The sequence below is a fragment of the Marmota flaviventris genome, chromosome 3 (assembly GCF_047511675.1).
Source record: "Marmota flaviventris isolate mMarFla1 chromosome 3, mMarFla1.hap1, whole genome shotgun sequence".
Lineage (NCBI taxonomy): Eukaryota > Metazoa > Chordata > Mammalia > Rodentia > Sciuridae > Marmota > Marmota flaviventris.
Genome location: NC_092500.1, coordinates 108,865,778 through 108,886,801, shown reverse-complemented (window position 1 = coordinate 108,886,801; position 21,024 = coordinate 108,865,778). Strand labels below are relative to the sequence as shown.

General features: G+C 38.7%; 1 pseudogene; it reads right to left on the bottom strand.

Annotated features, from left to right (window-relative positions):
* Positions 1-5,625: 5,625 nt before the first annotated feature.
* LOC114095848 (cytochrome b5 pseudogene) lies at positions 5,626-6,121 on the bottom strand (annotated as a pseudogene).
* Positions 6,122-21,024: the final 14,903 nt, after the last annotated feature.

Sequence of the window (21,024 nt, the reverse complement as noted above, 5' to 3'; positions counted from 1 at the left end):
GAGAGATATCTTTTACTCTTGATTTTTATTCTATTCAGACCATCAATGAATTAGATGAAACCCCACCCACATTGGGAAAGAAAATCTACTTCTCTCAATCTTCAGATTCCATTGTTAATTTCATCAAGAAACAAACATTCTCATAGGCATTCCAGGAATTATGTGTGACAAAATATCTGGACACCTCATGTCCCAGCCAAGGTGACATATAAAATTAGTCATCATGAGGACATTTAAAGACTTAGCAACATGTGCCTCCTCTGTAGTCTGTATTAAAATCCCTGGAAAATAATGTCTTGAAATTGTTCCTATTACACAATGGGGTGATATGATCCTGAAAATTGTGATCGCATAAGTCTATATCTTAGGTTATAAAACTACCCTAAAGAAAGAACTGTTTTGAGACAGGATAAATTTTAATCAGCTCTTCCTTTTATGCCTCCTCTGCCAATGTCTCAGACATTCCTTATTATAGATTCACATAATTTTGGAAAGTTGAAACAGTGCCCAGGATTCAGGGTAGTATATGAACCTACTAATCCTTTCAGTGGGCAATTGTGGTCTCTTTCTGTACACATTTGGGAGACAAGGTTCTCATGGCAGCAATTGCTACTGGTCCTGAATTTAATTATTACAAACTCTTGCATTAACAAGTGCAAATGCAGCTTCTGCAGGCCAAGAATATAGCCTTCAATCTGTTCCCAGGCTTAAAAATCACCAGTACCTTCAGAGGAGGAGGGCTCTTCAAATCACTAGTGCTGCCATTTTGCAAATGTCAATGATTGCTCAATATGTCCCATGGAAGGTTTTGGCTCTGGGATCTGAAGGGAGAAAAATGACATTAGCTTTGTAGGCCCCTTTGTGTAGCATGCATGTTCTTTCTGCCTTCATGTCCATATCTCTTAGGAACATTTTAAGCTCCTCTGGCAACTGAACATATTTCCTCCTGACTACAGGATATTAAAGGGTTATGTAAACAGAGAACCTGTGAAAGTAATTGAAAACAGAAAAGTTTAGTCAAACAACCATTTGGAGTTCAGGGGAGGAAGCTGGAAAGACAGTATACAGCAGGGAATAATAGAAAGCACAATATCAGATATTAAGTATTTTTATTTATTCCCCTCAGTGAATTTATTGAATGTGTGAGCAGTTTTCTATGAAACCAAAGCGGCCAGCTAACATGGTCAATGCAGTCAATTAGCACTGCCTTCTTTTCAGATGAGTTTTCTGATGCGCACATAAATCATACAGGGTTGGCTACAAGCTTTTGGGCACGTAAAAATCTTGCAGAGAGCAGTGTTTTTGCCCTCTCAAAATGTACTATTTCCAGGGCTGTGTAGTTTTCTGTCATGGTGGGCTTAGAATGCAGATGAAATCTGTTGAAGTTTGAGGACCCCAAAGCAACAAAATTTGGATCTGGAAAATAATGGGCCTAGTAAAGATAAATTCCATCATTGGCCTCTATCAACCAGAGAGAAACCTGGAATATGAATAAGAAGGCTGAAACATACTTTTTCCTGCATGATTTTAAAGCAAGAGGTAATGATGTGTGATGTCCCGAGCCCGGGTCTTCCTGCCTCCTTCAATCTCTTCTCACCTCATCCTCCTTTGCAATTCTTGAAATTTTGTGCTTGTTTTTATCATTACCTCTACTTTTTAAGTAATTTGAGCACTTACCTTACTAGATTTTGCTCCACATATCCTTTCTATTTACAGTTATGTTCATTTTCATATTTTCGAGTTCCCTAGCATAATGAATTATGCATATATTTTGCAGGTGAATGAATGAAGGAAGGCATGTATACTTAACTCAGTTGGAACTGTAGTAGAGTGCGTTGTGGAGCAAGAAGTGACATTAAGAGTTCACTCTGGAATGCTGAATTGAATTTGAAGGTCAAAAAGTCATTTTTTAAAACAATGGTATATTGATGAACATTTATTCTTTTTATTAATTCATTTATTTTAATTAATTATCTATGATAGCAGAATACATTTTGATTCATTGTATACAATTGCAGCACAACTTTTCATTTCTCTGGTTGTACATGATGTAGTGTCATACCATATGTGCAGTATACATGTACCTAGGGTAATGATGTCCATCTCATTCCACCATCTTACCTGCCCCCAAGAACCCTCCCCACCCTTTTCCCAGTTAAATTCCTTCATTTGCCCATCCCCCCCATTATGGATAAGCATCCACTTATCAGAGAGAGCATAAGGCCTTTGATTTTTTGGGATTGCCTTACTTCACTTAGCATGATATTTCCCAACTCCATCCATTTACCTGCAAATGCCATAATTTTATTTTCTTTTAATGCTGAGTAATATTCCATTGTGTATATATACCACAGATTCTTTATCCATTCATCTATTGAAGAACATCTAGGTTGCTTCCACAGTTTAGCTGTTGTGAATTGAGTGCTATAAAAATTGATGTGACTGAGTGACTATAGTATGCTGATTTTAAGTCTTTTGGATATAGATCAAGGAGTGGGATAGCTGGGTAAAATGGTGGTTCCATTCCAAGTTTTCTAAGGAATCTCTATAATGCTTTCTATATTGGTTGCACCAATTTGCAGTCCCACCAGCAATGTATGAGTGTGGCTTTTCCCCCACATCCACGCTCACATTTACTGTTGTCTGTATTCCTAATAATTGCCATTCTGACTGGCATGAGATGAAATCTTAGAGTAGTTTTGAATTGCATTTACCCAATTACTAGAGATGTTGAGCATTTTTTTCATATATTTATTGATCAAATGTGTATCTTCTTCTGAAAAGTGTTTGTTCAGCTCCTTAGCTCATTTATTGATTGGGTTATTTGGGTTTTTTTTTTAGTGTTAAGTTTTTTGAGTTCTTTATGTATCATGGAGATTAGTGCTCTATCTGATGTGTGTGTGGCAAAAATTTGCTCCCCAAGTGTAGACTCTTTGTTTACCTCATTGATTGTTTCTTTTGCCCAGAAGAAGCTTTACAGTTTGAGTCCATCTCATTTATTAATTCTTGATTTTATTTCTTGCACTTTAGGAGTCTCCTTAAGGAAGTTGGGGTCTAATCCAACATGATGAAGATTTGGGCCTACTGTTTCCTCTTTTATTAATCACAGGGTCTCTAGACTAATTCCTAAGTCCTTGATCAACTTTGAGTTGAATTTTGTGTGTGGTGAGAGATAGGGTTTATTTTCATTTTGTTGCATATGGATTTCCAGTTCACCCAGCACCATTTGTTGAAGAGGAAGCTATCTTTTCTCCAATGTATGTTTTTGGCACCTTTGTCTAGTATGAGATAACTGTGTTTGTATGGGTTTGTCTCTGTGTCTTCTATTCTGTACCATTGGTCTACATGTCTATTTTGGTGCCAATACCTTGCCATTCTTGATACTATATCTTTGTTTATGTTCTGGTATTGTGATGCCTCCTGCTTCACTCTTCTTGCTAAGGATTGCTTTGGCTATTCTGGGTCTCTTATTTTTCCAAATGAATTTCATGATTGCTTTTTCTATTTCTATAAGAACTGATGTTGGGTTTTTAATTGGAATCCCATTGAATCTGTATGGCGCTTCGGGTAGTATGGCCATTTTGACAATATTAATTTGGCCTTCGTCAATTTCTTTCTTTAGTGCTCTGTAGTTTTATTGTAGTGATCTTTTACCTCTTTTGTTGATTCCCAAGTATTTTATTTTATTTTTTTCAGACTATTGTGAATGGGGTAGTTTTCCTAATTTCTCTTTCAGAGGATTCATCACTGATATATAAAAATGCATTTGATTTATGGGTATTGATTTTATATCCTGCTACTTTGCTGAATTCATTAATTAATTCTAGAGGTTTTCTGGAGTTTTTTGGATCCTCTAAGTATAGAATCATGTTGTCAGCAAATAATGATAGTTTGAGTTCTTCCTTTTGTATCCCTTTAATTTCTTTCATCTGTCTAATTGTTCTGGCTAGAGTTTTAAGGACTCTGTTGAATAGAAGTGGTGAAAGAGGGCATCCCTGTCTTGTTCCAGTTTTTAGAGGAAATACTTCCAATTTTTCTCCATTCAGAAAGATGTTGGCCTTGGATTTAGCATAGATAGCTTTTACAATGTTGAGGTATGTTCTTATTATCTCTAGTTTTTCTAGTGTTTTGAACATGAACGGGTGCTGTATTTTGTCAAAAGCTTTTCTGTATCAATTGATATAATCATATGATTCTTATCTTTAAGCCTATTGATGTGATAAATTATAGTTATTGATTTCTGTATGTTGAACCAAATTTGCATCCCTGGAATGAACTTCACTTGATCATGGTGCACTATAATGTTTTTGTATGTGATTTGACAAAATTTTATTGAGAATTTTTACATCAATGTTCATCAGGGTCATTGGTCTGAATTTTCTTTCCTTGATATGGCTCTGCTTGGTTTTGGTATCAGGATGATACTAGCCTCATAGAATGGGTTTGGAAGGGTTCCTTCCTTTTCTATTTCATAAAATAATTTCAGGAGTATTGGTATTAATTCTTCTTTAAAGGTCTTGTAGAACTGTCTGGTCCCAGGCTTTTCTTGGTTTGTAGGCTTTTGATGGTGTCTTCTATTTCCTTGCTTGAAATTGATCTGTTTAAATTGTGTATGTCCTCTTGACTCAATTTGGGTTGATCATATTCCTCTAGAGATTTGTCGGTGTCTTCGATTTTCTATTTTACTGGAATACAAATTTTCAAAATAGTTTCCAATTGTCTTATGTATTTCAATAGTGTCTGTCATGATATTTCCTTTTTCATCACAAATTTTAGTAATTTGAGTTTTCTCTCTCCTTCTTTTTGTTAGGGTGGCTAAGGGTTTGTCGATTTTATTTATTTTTTCAAAGAATCAGCTTTTTGTTTTGTCAATTTTTTGAATTGTTTTTTTTTCTTTAATGTTACTTTTAAAAATTCTGATTGGTTATATATTACAATGGACTGCATTGCAATTCATATTACACATATACAGCACAATTTTTCATAAGCTGTATACAAAGTATATTCATACCATTCATGTCTTCATACATGTACTTTGTATAATCATGTTCACCTCATTCCACCATCATTTCTAAACCTATGCCCCCTCCCTTCCCCTCCTATTCTTTTGCCCTATCTAGAGTTTGTCTATTCCTCCCAGGGCTCCCCCCTCCCCTCCCCACTATGAAAGAGCTTGATGCTGGTTATTTTATTTTTTTGAGCTATAATTTCTGAGCCTTTATTAATTTCCTTGAAAAAGAAATGGCATTGGAAATAGGGGGTAACTGCATATGAACTGCTCAACAATGACGAGGACGCTCCAAGGGCTGTGCCCTCGCCTCAAGTCACACATGAGCTGGACCTAAATGATTAGCACATACATGACCAGAGATCCTAACCACTGAAGAAAAGCCTACACTGAACAGACAGGCAACATGGTGGTATATTTTAAAAGCCAGGTATATTTTTATAAGATCATGCTTACAATAAGTAAATTACGCAGTGAGAAAACATCAAAACAAAGCTGATGAATAAAAAGGCACATTTGAAAAGTTTAAGAGTAGAAAGAATAGTTGTTTTCGTTTTGTTTCTAGTGTAGGAAGAAGAGGAACATATTAAAATTATTTTTTCAGGTGAAGGTTTCTGTCAGTCAAAGTAATTGACACTGTCTTCTTTTCTCCTTTTTCCAAAGCAGCCTTTTCCTTCTACGGCTTCTGAGAAGTCTGCCATGTAGAGGTGATACATCAGGGCTACAGCCAGGGCTGAGACGGCTGGGATCACCCAGTTGGTCCACCAACTGGAATTAGACTCAACAGTAGTAATAAGAGATTCCGAAGGCTTAGCTAACTTAGATCTGTCATCTGGATGGAGCTCCCTGATGATGTATGTCTTGGACAGTTCTCTAGCATCAGTAGAGTGCCCGACATCCTCGAAGTTCTCTGCAGCATCACCCCCAGCTTGTTCTCTTAAGACTTCTTCTCCACCAGGATGCTCTTCCAGAAATTTAGTCAAAGCACCTTGTGGTGCAGGATCACCCAGGTGCTTTTGCTGTTGTGCTTCTGGATCTCTTCCAGGGTGTAGTACTTTACAGCCTTGTCCGACTGCTCGGCCATCTCGTACCAGTTGAGCCTCCAGGCCCTGCTCACACAGCCCTCACGGGTGGAACACACACAGCCGATGCTGGTTATTTTAAAGAATCATAATAATATCCATTATTTATCAGGTGGTTAGTACGTGCCCAATACAAAACACTTCATGAACTAGATTTCTTTTTAAAGTCACGTTTGTTGAGATATAATTTATTTTTGGTACAATTTACCCCATTTGGTTTTATAGTTATATGAATTTTGATAACACAAATATAAAAAATGACAACATATACATATGGATATACAGTTCTACCGTCAAGATACAGACTGTTACCTTGTTTTCCTTTACTTCCTTTTTTTAAACAAATAGAGAAATTGATTTTAATATATCTTTGTTTAAACCAATGGATTACCAATATAATTTGCAAAGAAAATAATTGTTAGTAAGATATTTCATGTTCATTTTCTTTGTTCTAGTAATTCTTTGGATTCTAATGTCAATGTAACACATAGCACACCACAATTCAGACTAGACACTTTTCAAATACTCAGTGGCCTCATGTAACCAATGGCTGCCATATTGACTCCTTTCTCCATCTTTCACCTTTTGGTGAGACATATGCTCTAGGCTGCGTGATAAGTCTCCTTGTTATGTGGTTTCTTAATGAGTTCTATCATAAAAGGGCACCAAAAAGATAAACTTAGAATGAAAATAGTAGAGTGAGGTGTTTTATTCCTCCCTATAAGACTCTATTAGACTGTGAGTTGGTTTTTACATTCTTTTGGTGGGACTAACTTCAGTTAGGTCAACTTCTCCTACAAGTTTTTCAAAATGGCTCTCTCTTATTTCACCTCCTACCTCTCCAAGTTTACAGAAGGAAAGGTGCTTCACAAAATTTGTTAGTTACCCTCAACCTTGCCCTTACCTTTATAAATACCATATTAAACAATTTATACTCTGATTGATTTTTTTCATCCTCAAATCTTAAATAATGGCTTTTAAATTATAAGAGTAAAATGTACCTCATTTCATATCACAGGCAATGTATATACACATACCAGATTAATTATATTAAAATATAACATATTTTTTTATTGGTTGTTCAAAACATTACAAAGCTCTTGACATATCATATTTCATACATTTCATTCAAGTGGATTATGAACTCCCATTTTTACCCCAAATAGAGATTGCAGAATCACATTGGTTACACATCCACATTTTTACATATTGCCATACTAGTGACTGTTGTATTCTGCTGCCTTTCCTATCCCCTTCCTATCCCCTTCCTCTCCCTCCCTTCCCATCTTCTCTCTCTACCCCATCTACTGTAATTCAAGAGAGAAATGTCTCTCCCTTTTTTTTCCCATTCCCCTCACAACCTCTTATATGTAATTTTGTATAACAATGATGGTCTCCTTCCATTTCCATGCAATTTCCCTTCTCTCTCCCTTTCCCTCCCACCTCTCATCCCTGTTTAATGTTAATCTTTTTCTCATGCTCTTCCTTTTTGCTCTGTTCTTAGTTGCTCTCCTTATATTAAAGAAGACATCTGGCATTTGATTTTTAGGGATTGGCTAGCTTCACTTAGCATAATCTGCTCTAATGCCATCCATTTCCCTGCAAATTCTATGATTTTGTCATTTTTTAGTGCTGAGTTAATACTCCATTGTGTACAAATGCCACATTTTTTTAATCTATTCATATATTGAAGGGGGCATATAGATTGGTTCCACAGTCTAGCTATTGTGAATTGTGCTGCTATGAACATCGATGTAGCAGTATCCCTATAGTACGCTCTTTTAAGGTCTTCAGGGAATAGTCCAAGAAGGGCAATAGCTGGGTCAAATGGTGGTTCCATTCCCAGCTTTCCCAGAAATCTCCATACTGCTTTCCAAATTGGTTGCACCAATTTGCAGTCCCACCAGCAATGTACAAGTGTACCCTTTTCCCCACATTCTCGCCAGCACTTGTTGTTTGACTTCATAATGGCTGCCAATCTTACTGGATTGAGATGGTATCTTAGGGTGGTTTTGATTTGCATTTCTCTGACTGCTAGAGATGGTGAGCATTTTTTCATGTACTTGTTGATTGATTGTATGTCCTCCTCTGAGAAGTGTCTGTTCAGGTCCTTGGTCCATTTGTTGACTGGGTTATTTGTTATCTTATTGTTTAATTTTTTGAGTTCTTTGTATACTCTGGATATTAGGGCTCTATCTGAAGTGTGAGGAGTAAAGATTTGTTCCCAGGATGTAGGCTCCCTATTTACCTCTCTTATTGTTTCTCTTGCTCAGAAAAAACTTTTTAGTTTGAGTAAGTCCCATTTGTTGATTCTTGTTTTTAACTCTTGTGCTATGGGTGTCCTATTAAGGAATTTGGAGCCCGACCCCACAATATGTAGATCGGAGCCAACTTTTTCTTCTGTCAGACACAGAGTCTCTGATTTGATATCAAGCTCCTTGATCCATTTTGGGTTAACTTTTGTGCATGGTGAGAGAAAGGGATTCAGTTTCATTTTGTTGCATATGGATTTCCAGTTTTCCCAGCATCATTTGTTGAAGATGCTATCCTTCCTCCATTGCACGCTTTTAGCCCCTTTATCAAATATAAGATAGTTGTAATATTGTGGATTGGTTTCTGTGTCCTCTATTCTGTACCATTGGTCCACCCGCCTGTTTTGGTACCAGTACCATGCTGTTTTTGTTACTTTTGCTCTGTAGTACAGTTTGAAGTCTGGTATCGCTATACCGCCTCATTCACACTTCCTGCTTAGAGTTGTTTTTGCTATTCTGGGTCTTTAATTTTCCATATGAATTTCATGATTGCTTTATCTATTTCTACAAGAAATGCCATTGGGATTTTGATTGGTATTGCATTAAACCTATAGAGAACTTTTGGTAATATCGCCATTTTGATGATGCTAGTTCTGCCTATCCATGAACAGGGCATATTTTTCCATCTTCTAAGATCTTCTATTTCTCTATTTAGGTTTCTGTAGTTTTCATTGTATAAATCTTTCACCTCTTTTGTTAGGTTGATTCCCAAGTATTTTATTTTTTTGAGGATATTGTGAATGGGGTGGTTTTCCTCATTTCCATTTCAGAAGATTTGTCGCTGATATACAGGAAAGCCTTTGATTTATGCGTGTTGATTTTATATCCTGCCACTTTGCTGAATTCATTTATTAGCTCTAGTAGTTTCTTTGTAGACCCTTTTGGGTCGGCTAGGTATAAGATCATATCATCCGCAAATAGTGATAATTTAAGTTCTTCTTTTCCTATTTTTATGCCTTTAATTTCATTTTTCTGTCTAATTGCTCTGGCTAGTATTTCAAGAACTAAATTGAATAGAAGTGGTGAGAGAGGGCATCCTTGTCTTGTTCCAGATTTTAGAGGGAATGCCTTCAGTTTTTCTCCATTCAGAATGATGCTAGCCTGAGGCTTAGCATATATAGCTTTTACAATGTTGAGGTAAGTTCCTGTTATCCCTAATTTTTCTAGTGTTTTGAACATAAAGGGATGCTGTACTTTGTTGAATGCTTTTTCTGCATCTATCGAGATGATCATGTGGTTCTTATCGTTAAGTCTATTGATGTGGTGAATAACATTTATTGATTTCCGTATATTGAACCAGCCTTGCATCCCAGGGATGAATCCTACTTGATCATGGTGCACAATTTTTTTGATATGCTTTTGTATTCGATTTGCCAGGATTTTATTAAGGATTTTTGCATCTAAGTTCATTAGAGATATTGGTCTGTAGGTTTCTTTCTTTGAAGTGTCTTTGTTTGGTTTCAGGATCAGGGTGATGTTGGCCTCATAGAATGAATTTGGAAGAGCTCCTTCTTTTTCTATTTCTTGAAATAACTTGAAAAGTATTGGTATTTATTCTTCTTTGAAAGTTTTGCAAAACTATGCTCTATATCCATCCGGTCCAGGGCTTTTCTTGGTTGGTAGTCTTTTGATGGCTTCTTCTATTTCCTCCTTTGTTATTGGTCTGTTTAAATTGTGTGTATCTTCCTGACTCAATCTGGGCAAATCATATCTTCACTATCTTCTATTTTATTGGAATATAGTGTTTCAAAATAATTTCTAATTATCTTCTGTATTTCTGTAGTGTCTGTTGTGATATTGCCTTTTTCATCCCGTATGTTAGTAATTTGAGTTCTCTCTCTTCTTCTCTTAGTTAGCATGGCTAAGGGTCTGTTGATCTTATTTATTTTTTTGAAGAACCAACTTTTAGCTTTATCAAGTTTATCAATGGTTTTTTTTCTTTCACTTTCGTTGATTTCTGCTCTGATTTTAATTATTTCTTGCCTTCTACTACATTTGCTGTTGTTTTGCTCTTCCTTTTCTAGGCTTTTGAGATGAAGTGTGAGTTCATTTATTTGTTGCTTTTTTCTTTTTTTGAGGAATGAACTCTAGGCAATGAATTTCCCTCTTAAAACTACTTTCATTGTGTCCCATAGATTCCAATATGTTGTGTCTGTATTTTCATTTATCTCTAAGAATTTTTTAATTTCCTCCTTTATGTCTTCTGTAACCCATTGATCATTCAGTAACATATTGTTGATTTTCCAGGTGATGCAGGATTTTTCCTTCCTTCTTTTATCATTGATTTCCAGTTTCATTCCATTATGATCAGATATGGTGCATGGTATTATCTCCACACCTTTATATTTACTAAGAGTTGCCCTATGACATAATATATGGTCTATCTTTGAGAAGGATCCATGTGCTACTGAGAAGAACGTGTATCCACTTGATGATGGTTGATATATTCTATATATGTCGGTTAAGTCTAGGTTATTGATTGTGTTATTGAGTTCTATAGTTTCTTTATTCAGCTTTTGTCTGGTGGATCTGTCCAATGGTGAGAGCAGTGTGTTGAAGTCACCCATAATTATTGTGTTGTGGTCTATTTGACTCTTGAACTTGAGGAGAGTTTGTTTTATGAACGTTGCAGCACCATTGTTTGGTGCATACATATTGATAATTGTTATGTCTTGTTGGTGGATGGTTCCTTTTAACAGTATATAGTGTCCTTCTTTATCCCTTTTGATTAACTTAGGTTTTTTTTTTTTTTTTAAATTTTTTATTGTTAGCTGTTCAAAACATTACATAGTTCTTGATATATCATATTTCACAATTTGATTCAAGTGGGTTATGAGCTCCCATTTTTACCCCATATACAGATTGCAGAATCACATCAGTTACACATCCATTGATTTACATATTGCCATACTAGTGTCTGTTGTATTCTGCTGCCTTTCCTATCCTCTACTATCCCCCCTCCCCTCCCCTCCCCTCCCCTCTTCTCTCTCTGCCCCCTCTACTGACATTCGTTTGTCCCCCTTGTATTATTTTTCCCCTTCCCCTCACTTCCTCTTGTATGTACTTTTGTATAACTCTGAGGGTCTCCTTCCATTTCCATGCATTTTCCCTTCTCTCTCCCTTTCCCTCCCACCTCTCATCCCTGTTTAATGTTAATCTTCTTCTCATGCTCTTCGACCCTACTCTGTTCTTAGTTACTCTCCTTATATCAAAGAAGACATTTGGCATTTGTTTTTTAGGGATTGGCTAGCTTCACTTAGCATAATCTGCTCTAATGCCATCCATTTCCCTATAAATTCTATGATTTTGTCATTTTTTAATGCAGAGTAATACTCCATTGTGTATAAATGCCACATTTTTTTTATCCATTCATCCATTGAAGGGCATCTAGGTTGGTTCCACAGTCTAGCTATTGTGAATTGTGCTGCTATGAACATCAATGTAGCAGTGTCCCTGTAGCATGCTCTTTTTAGGTCTTTAGGGAATAGACCGAGAAGGGGAATAGCTGGGTCAAATGGTGGCTCCATTCCCAGCTTTCCAAGAAATCTCCATACTGCTTTCCAAATTGGCTGCACCAATTTGCAGTCCCACCAGCAATGTACAAGTGTACCTTTTTCCCCACATCCTCACCAACACTTATTGTTGTTTGTCTTCATAATAGCTGCCAATCTAACTGGAGTGAGATGGTATCTTAGGGTGGTTTTGATTTGCATTTCTCTGACTGCTAGAGATGGTGAGCATTTTTTCATGTACCTGTTGATTGATTGTATGTCCTCCTCTGAGAAGTGTCTGTTCAGGTCCTTGGCCCATTTGTTGATTGGGTTGTTTGTTCTCTTATTGTCTAATTTTTTGAGTTCTTTGTATACTCTGGATATTAGGGCTCTATCTGAAGTGTGAGGAGTAAAGATTTGTTCCCAGGATGTAGGCTCTCTATTTACCTCTCTTATTGTATCTTTTGCTGAGAAAAAACTTTTTAGTTTGAGTAAGTCCCATTTGTTGATTCTAGTTATTAACTTTTGTGCTATGGGTGTCCTATTGAGGAATTTGGAGCCCGACCCCACAGTATGTAGATCGTAGCCAACTTTTTCTTCTATCAGACGGCGTGTCTCTGATTTGATATCAAGCTCCTTGATCCATTTTGAATTAACTTTTGTGCATGGCGAGAGAAAGGGATTCAGTTTCATTTTGTTGCATATGGATTTCCAGTTTTCCCAGCACCATTTGTTGAAGATGCTATCCTTCCTCCATTGCATGCTTTTAGCCCCTTTATCAAATATAAGATAGTTGTAGTTTTGTGGATTGGTTTCTGTGTCCTCTATTCTGTACCATTGGTCCACCCGCCTGTTTTGGTACCAGTACCATGCTGTTTTTGTTACTATTGCTCTGTAGTATAGTTTGAAGTCTGGTATCGCTATACCGCCTGATTCACACTTCCTGCTTAGCATTGTTTTTGCTATTCTGGGTCTTTTATTTTTCCATATGAATTTCATGATTGCTTTCTCTATTTCTACAAGAAATGCCGTTGGGATTTTGATTGGCATTGCATTAAACCTATAGAGAACTTTTGGTAATATCGCCATTTTGATGATGTTAGTTCTGCCTATCCATGAACAGGGTATATTTTTCCATCTTCTAAGATCTTCTTCTATTTCTCTCTTTAGGGTTCTGTAGTTTTCATTGTATAAGTCTTTCACCTCTTTTGTTAGGTTGATTCCCAAGTATTTTATTTTTTTTGAAGATATTGTGAATGGAGTGGTTGTCCTCATTTTCATTTCAGAGGATTTGTCGCTGATATACAGGAATGCCTTTGATTTATGCGTGTTGATTTTATATCCTGCCACTTTGCTGAATTCATTTATTAGCTCTAATAGTTTCTTTGTAGACCCTTTTGGGTCTGCTAGGTATAGAATCATGTCATCTGCAAATAGTGATAATTTAAGTTCTTCTTTTCCTATTTTGATGCCTTTAATTTCTTTCGTCTGTCTAATTGCTCTGGCCAGTGTTTCGAGAACTATGTTGAACAGAAGTGGTGAGAGAGGGCATCCCTGTCTTGTTCCAGATTTTAGAGGGAATGCCTTCAATTTTTCTCCATTCAGAATGATGCTAGCCTGAGGCTTAGCATAGATTGCTTTTACAATATTGAGGTATGTTCCTGTTATCCCTAGTTTTTCTAGAGTTTTGAACATAAAGGGATGCTGTACTTTGTTGAATGCTTTTTCCGCATCTATTAAGATGATCATATGGTTCTTATTTTTAAGTCTATTGATGTGGTGAATAACATTTATTGATTTCCGTATATTGAACCAGCCTTGCATCCCAGGGATGAATCCTACTTGATCATGGTGCACAATTTTTTTGATATGTTTTTGTATCCGAGTGGCCAGAATTTTATTGAGGATTTTTGCATCTAGGTTCATTAGAGATATTGGTCTGTAGTTTTCTTTCTTTGAAGTGTCTTTGTCTGGTTTAGGTATCAGGGTGATGTTGGCCTCGTAGAATGAATTTGGAAGTTCTCCCTCTTTTTCTATTTCCCGAAGTAGCTTGAAAAGTATTGGTATTAGTTCCTCTTTAAAGGTTTTGTAAAACTCTGCTGTATACACATCCGGTCCTGGGCTTTTCTTAGTTGGTAGTCTTTTGATGGTTTCTTCTATTTCCTCAATTGATATTGGTCTGTTTAGGTTGTCTATATCCTCCTGACTCAATCTGGGCAGATCATATGACTTAAGAAATTTATCTATGCCTTCACTATCTTCTAATTTATTGGAGTATAAGGATTCAAAATAATTTTTGATTATCTTCTGTATTTCTGAAGTGTCTGTTGTGATATTGCCTCTTTCATCCCGTATGTTAGTGATTTGAGTTCTCTCTCTTCTTCTCTTCGCTAGCATGGCTAAGGGTCTGTCGATTTTGTTTATTTTTTCAAAGAACCAACTTTTAGTTTTGTCAATTTTTTCAATTGTTTCTTTTGTTTCGATTTCATTAATTTCAGCTCTGATTTTAATTATTTCTTGCCTTCTACTTCTTTTGCTGTTGTTTTGCTCTTCTTTTTCTAGGATTTTGAGATGAAGTATGAGATCATTTATTTGTTGGTTTTTTCTTTTTTTAAGGAATGAACTCCAAGCAATGAATTTTCCTCTTAGAACTGCTTTCAATGTGTCCCATAGATTCCGATATGTTGTGTCTGTGTTTTCATTAATCTCTAAGAATTTTTTAATTTCCTCCTTGATGTCTTCTATAACCCATTGATCATTCAGTAACCTATTGTTCATTCTCCAAGTGATGTATTCTTTTTCCTTCCTTCTTTTATCATTGATTTTCAGTTCCATTCCATTATGATCAGATAGGATGCATGGCATTATCTCTACTCCTTTATATTGTCTAAGAGTTTCCCTGTGACATAATATATGATCTATTTTTGAGAAGGATCCATGTGCTGCTGAGAAAAAAGTGTAACTGCTTGATGTTGGGTGGTATATTCTATATATGTCAATTAAGTCTAGGTTATTAATTGTGTTATTGAGTTCTATAGTTTCCTTATTCAACTTTTGTTTGGAAGATCTGTCCAGTGGTGATAGAGGTGTGTTGAAGTCTCCCATGATTATTGTATGGTGGTCTATTAGACTCTTGAACTTGAGAAGAGTTTGTTTGATGAACATAGCTGCACCATTGTTTGGGGCATATATATTTATGATTGTTATGTCTTGTTGGTGTATGGTTCCCTTGAGCAGTATGTAGTGTCCCTCTTTATCCCTTTTGATTAACTTTGGCTTGAAATCTATTTTATTTGATATGAGTATGGATACTCCTGCTTGTTTCCGAAGTCCATATGAGTGATATGATTTTTCCCAACCTTTCACCTTCAGCCTATGTATGTCTTTTCCTATCAAATGCGTCTCCTGTAGGCAGCATATTGTTGGGTCTTGTTTTGTGATCCATTCTACTAGCCTGTGTCTCTTGATTGGTGAGTTTAAGCCATTAACATTTAGGGTTATTATTGAGATATGGGTTGTTCTTCCAGCCATATTTGTTTATTTATGTTACTTAACATGGTTTGTTTTCCACTTTGATTATTTTCCCCCCTTTAGTGTCCTACCTCCCACTGTTGGTTTTCATTGTTATTTTCCATTTCCTCTTCCTGTAATGTTTTGCCAAGGATGTTTTGAAGAGATGGTTTTCTAGCTGCAAATTCTTTTAACTTTTGTTTATCGTGGAAGGTTTTAATTTCATCTTCCATCCTGAAGCTTAATTTCGCTGGAAACACAATTCTTGGTTGGAACCCATTTTCTTTCAGTGTTTGAAATATGTTATTCCAGGATCTTCTAGCTTTCAGAGTCTGTGTTGAAAGATCAGCTGTTATCCTGATTGGCTTACCCCTAAATGTGATCTGCTTCCTTTCTCTTGTAGCTTTTAAAATTCTCTCCTTATTCTGTATGTTGGGCATCTTCATTATAATGTGTCTAGGTGTGGGTCTCTTATGATTTTGCACAGTCGGCGTCCTGTAGGCTTCTAGGATTTGGGGTTCTGTCTCATTCTTCAAGTCTGGGAAGTTTTCTCGAATTATTTCATTGAATAGATTGCTCATTCCTTTGGTTTGAAACTCTGTCCCTTCCTGTATCCCAATGACTCTTAAATTTGGTCTCTTGATGTTATCCCATATTTCTTGGATGTTCTGCTCATGGTTTCTTAACAGTCTTGCTGAGCTGTCTATGTTCTTTTCAAGTTGAAATACTTTATCTTCATTGTCTGATGTTCTGTCTTCTAAGTGTTCTACTCTGCTGGTAGTATTCTCAATTGAGTTTTTAAGTTGGCTTATTGCTTCTTGCATTTCTAGGATTTCTGTTTGTTTGTTTTTTATAACCTCTATTTCCCTGTATAGTTGATCTTTTGCTTCTTGGATTTGTTTATGTAATTCATTGTTGAAGTGATCTTTCATTGTCTGATTTTGCTGTCTGATGTCTTCCTTGAGACTCCAGATCATCTGAAGCATGTATATCCTGAATTCTTTATCTGACATTCCATCTGCTGCAGCTATTACCTCTTCTAACGTTGAGTTGACCTGCAATGCTTGTGGTCCTTTCTTTCCTTGTCTCTTCATACTGTTCGCGTTCCTTTCTACTTGGTGAAACTGTTGTGCTATTGAATTTTCCCCCTATATATTTATATTGGTCTTGTATAGTTGCAAAGTTTCCCTCGCAGGCGCGGGCGGCGGCTCTGCCCCTCCTCCAATTGGGGCAATGTGCCTACCACGCCGGCAGGCCGCTGGGCCTGCTCTGCCGGTGGGTAGCAGGTCCGCCAACCTTGTAGGCGCGGGCGGCGGCTCTGTCCCTCTGCGGGCCGCTAGGCTTGTTCTGTCGGTGGTCGCAGTTCTGCCTACTTTGCAGGCGCAGGCAGCGGCACTGCCCCTCTGCAGGCCTCTGGGGCTGTACTGCCAGTGGGTCGCAGGTCCGCCTACCTTGCAGGCGCGGGGTGGGGGGACGGCTCTACCCTTCCTCAGGCCACTGGGCCTGTTCTGTCTCTCGGTTGCAGGTCTGACCTGTTCTGATGGTGGTCACAGTTCCCTCTACCTTGCAGGCGCGGGGGGGAGGGGGCAGCTCAGCCTCTCAGCAGGCCGCTGCTCCTCTTCTGCCAGTGGGTCGCAGGCCCGCCTACCTTGCAGGAGTGATTGGAAGCTCTGTCCCGCTGCGGGCCACTGGGCCTTTTCTGTCAGTGGTCACAGTTCCACCTACCTGGCAGGCGCGGGGGGTGGGGGGCGGCTCTGCCCCTCAGCAGGCCGCTGGGCCTGCTCTGTGTGTGGTCACAGTTCCCTCTACCTTGCCGGTGCAGGGGGAGGGGGCGGCTCTGCCTCTCAGCAGGCCGCTGCTCCTCTTCTGCCGGTGGGTCGCAGGCCCGCCTACCTTGCAGGAGTGATTGGAAGCTCTGTCCCGCCGCGGGCCACTGGGCCTTTTCTGTCGGTGGTCACAGTTCCCCTACCTGGCAGGCGCGGGGGGTGGGGGGCGGCTCTGCCCCTCAGCAGGCCGCTGGGCTTGCTCTGTGGGTGGTCACAGTTCCCTCTACTTTGCCGGCTCAGGGGGAGGGGGTGGCTCAGCCTCTCAGCAGGCCGCTGCTCCTCTTCTGCCAGTGGGTCGCAGGCCCGCCTACCTTGCAGGAGTGATTGGAAGCTCTGTCCCGCCGCGGGCCACTGGGCCTTTTCTGTTGTTGGTCACAGTTCCCCTACCTGGCAGGCGCGGGGGGTGTGGGGCGGCTCTGCCCCTCAGCAGGCCGCTGGGCCTGCTCTGTGCGTGGTCACAGTTCCCTCTACTTTGCCGGCTCAGGGGGAGGGGGCGGCTCAGCCTCTCAGCAGGCCGCTGCTCCTCTTCTGCCGGTGGGTCGCAGGCCCGCCTACCTTGCAGTAGTGATTGGAAGCTCTGTCCCGCCGTGGGCCACTGGGCCTTTTCTAACTTAGGTTTAAAGTTGATTTTATTTGATATGAGTATGGCCACTCCTGCTTGCTTCTGAGGACCATGTGAGTGGTATGATTTTTCCCAACCTTTCACCTTCAGCCTGTGTATGTCTTTTCCTATCATATGAGTCTCCTGAAGGCAGCATATTGTTGGATTTGTTTTTTTAACCCAGGTTACTAGCCTTTGTCTCTTGATTGGTGAATTTAAGCCATTAACATTTAAGGTTACTATTGATATATGGTTTGTACTTCCAGTCATGCTTATTTATTTATTTATTTTAATATGGCTCTTTTTTCCTTTTAGGTTATTTTTTTTCTTCCATTTACTGAATTACCTCCCACTGTTAATTTTGGGAGCTGTTTTTCAATTCCTCTTCTTGTAGTGTTTTGCTCAAAATGCCTTGGAGTGCTGGTTTTCTGTCTGCGAATTCTTTTAACTTTTGTTTATCGTGAAATATTTTAATTTCATTGTCAAATCTGAAGCTTAATTTTGCTGGATACAGTATTCTTGGTTGGAATCCATTATTTTTCAGTGTTTGAAATATGTTGTTCCAAGATCTTCTTGCTTTCAACATCTGTGATGAAAAATCAGCCGTTAACCTAATTGGTTTACCCCTGAATGTAATCTGCCTCCTTTCTCTCGTAGCTTTTAATATTCTCTCCTTGTTCTGTATGTTGGATATCTTCATGATTATGTGTCTTGGAGTTGGTCTATTACGGTTTTGTATGTTTGGGGTCCTGTAGGCTTCCAGGATTTGGCAATCTATTCCATCTTTCATATCTGTGAAGTTTTCTAGGATTATTTCATTCAATAGATTGTTCATTCCTTTGGTTTGAACCTCTATACCTTCTTCTATCCCGATGACTCTCAAGTTTGGTTTTTTTATGACATCCCATATCTCTTGGATAGATTGCTGGTGATTTCTTAGCATCCTTTCTGTGTTGACTATATTCTTTTCAAGTTGATAAACTTTGTCTTCATTATCTGATGTTCTGACTTCTATTTGATCTAGTCTATTTGTAATATTCTTGTTTGAGTTTTTAATTTGGTTTATGGTTTCTTGCATTTCTAGGATTACTGTTTGATTTTTTTTTTAAATCTCTATCTCCTGGTAGAGCTCGTTCTTTGCCATTTGAATTTGCCTATGTATTTCGTTTTCAAAGTATACTTTCATTGTTTGGACTTGCTGTCTAATGTCTTCTCTAAGATTCCGTTCCATCTGAGTTAGGTATGCCTTGAGTTCTTTCTCTGTCCATTTTTCTGATGCCTCTAGGTTCTCCTGTGAATTTAAGTTGTCCTGCATTGTTTGTAATCCTTTTTCCCTTGTTTTTTCATGGTGCTCATGTTACTTTCCAACTCTGTTTGACTGCTGTGTTTCTGTTTTCTTCTTTAAATTTGTTTTGGTTTTTATAGTTCCAATATCTCTTCTTTGTGTTGGGATACAATGTTTAGAGATATTTGATTTAATTGTGATTTAAGGTAAATTCATTAGTTTCATTAAAGGCCTACAGATTTTGATGGAATGTATAGAATTGAGGTTTGAACTTAGTATTTTATTTTGAGGTCGGGCAATTTGATGGTATGGAGTTTTGTATATGTTAGCTTCTTTGGGGGGTTGCTCAAATGCAGGCGGATATTAACAAGAGAATAGACAGGAGTACTTGGGGGTAGTTAAGGGCTTAGGTGGACTATAAACTGATTCGTAGTATTCATTTATTTGCATTTAGTAACTTGTATGTAATCTGGGTGGTCATGCTTAAGAGAAAAGATGGGGAAAATGTAAGGAAGCAAACCAAGAAAAAGAGAGGGAGAGAGGAAAGAAAGAGAAAAAAATAGAAAAGAAAAAGAAATGATAATAAGAAAAATAATAAAATGCAGTAAAATAAAAATTACCATTAAAAATAATAATATAATTATAAAAAAGAAAAAAAAATTAAAATTAAAAAATTAAAAAAAAAAAAGGGGGCACTGTTAGGCTTCTATTTTCTTCGCTTCCAGTAGGTGGTGCTGTGCATTCCGGGCCAAGATTTTGCCCTCTGACTGTAGGAAACAATCCGTGTGAGGCCGCTTCCCCCCCCACCCCCCCGCTGGTGTCTCTCAAAACCTGTTAGCTTAGGTTTATTCCTGGTCTCTAGTCCCCTCGCTTCTCCTGCCAGCCAGGCCTTTTCCAGTGTGATACCTCTTGGCAGTTCAAGCTACACTCTGGGCCTGCAGTTTCCTGGACGTGGAGCATGGCTTTTGGGAACTGGCACCTTATTGTTTTGATTCCCTCCGCTAGCCCCTCCTCCGAGAGCTGGCGAGATAGGTTTCGTTTTCGCAGCTGGTGGGAGGGGGGAGTTGGAGGTCAGGTGCCTTTACCTTTCCCCACGCCTCTATTCACGCTCACTCTGATAATCACGCCCCTGGAAAGCTGGGGAGAGATTTTATGCGATTTCCCCGCTGTATGGGAGATGGTCTAAATGACACACACCTGTTCTATCGCTGAATGAGTTGCAATCTGTCGAAAACTGGTGATGGTGATGTCAGCTGTCCAAGATGGTGGCCGCTGGCTTCCTCGGTGGGCTGTCCGGTGTGGAGGACAGAACTGGACCGCTTCCTTCCCCCGTCTCAAACCCAGAACTCAGCCCGGAGCACAGTGAGGGCACAGCCGGCAGGAGCCCACAGAATCTGCAGCACCGTTTCTCTGCATTGCTAGTACGCCATTTCCCAGCACGCTGCAGTCTCTAGCAGCGGGGTGGGCGGCTGAACAAACAGCTTGAATCTCCGGGCAGACAGTTCACTTGCGTCTGAGCCCCAGTAACTGATCCTCGGGCGATCGAAGTCCTTCCTCTAGGTTTCGGTGCACCCCAATTTTGCTGGAAATTCCTAACAAGATAGCTTTTGGCCGTTCTAACTCATCATTCACCCGCGCAGTGACGTGGTACACGGGAGTGATGCACTCCATTTGCCGCCATTCTTCCACTCCCACTTAGGTTGTTCTTTACTTTTAAAATCATTTTAGTTATGTATATTCTGAACTCCTTCTCTGACTTTTCACCTACTTCACTATCTATGGATTCTATTTTTGTAGTATCTTGGTTTGTTTGGGGCACTTTCCTTCCTTGTTTTTAAATAATTTCTATCAGTCTTCTCCTCTTGTAGTGTAGATTCTAGGTATGACAGCTTCTGCCCTATAGTCTTAT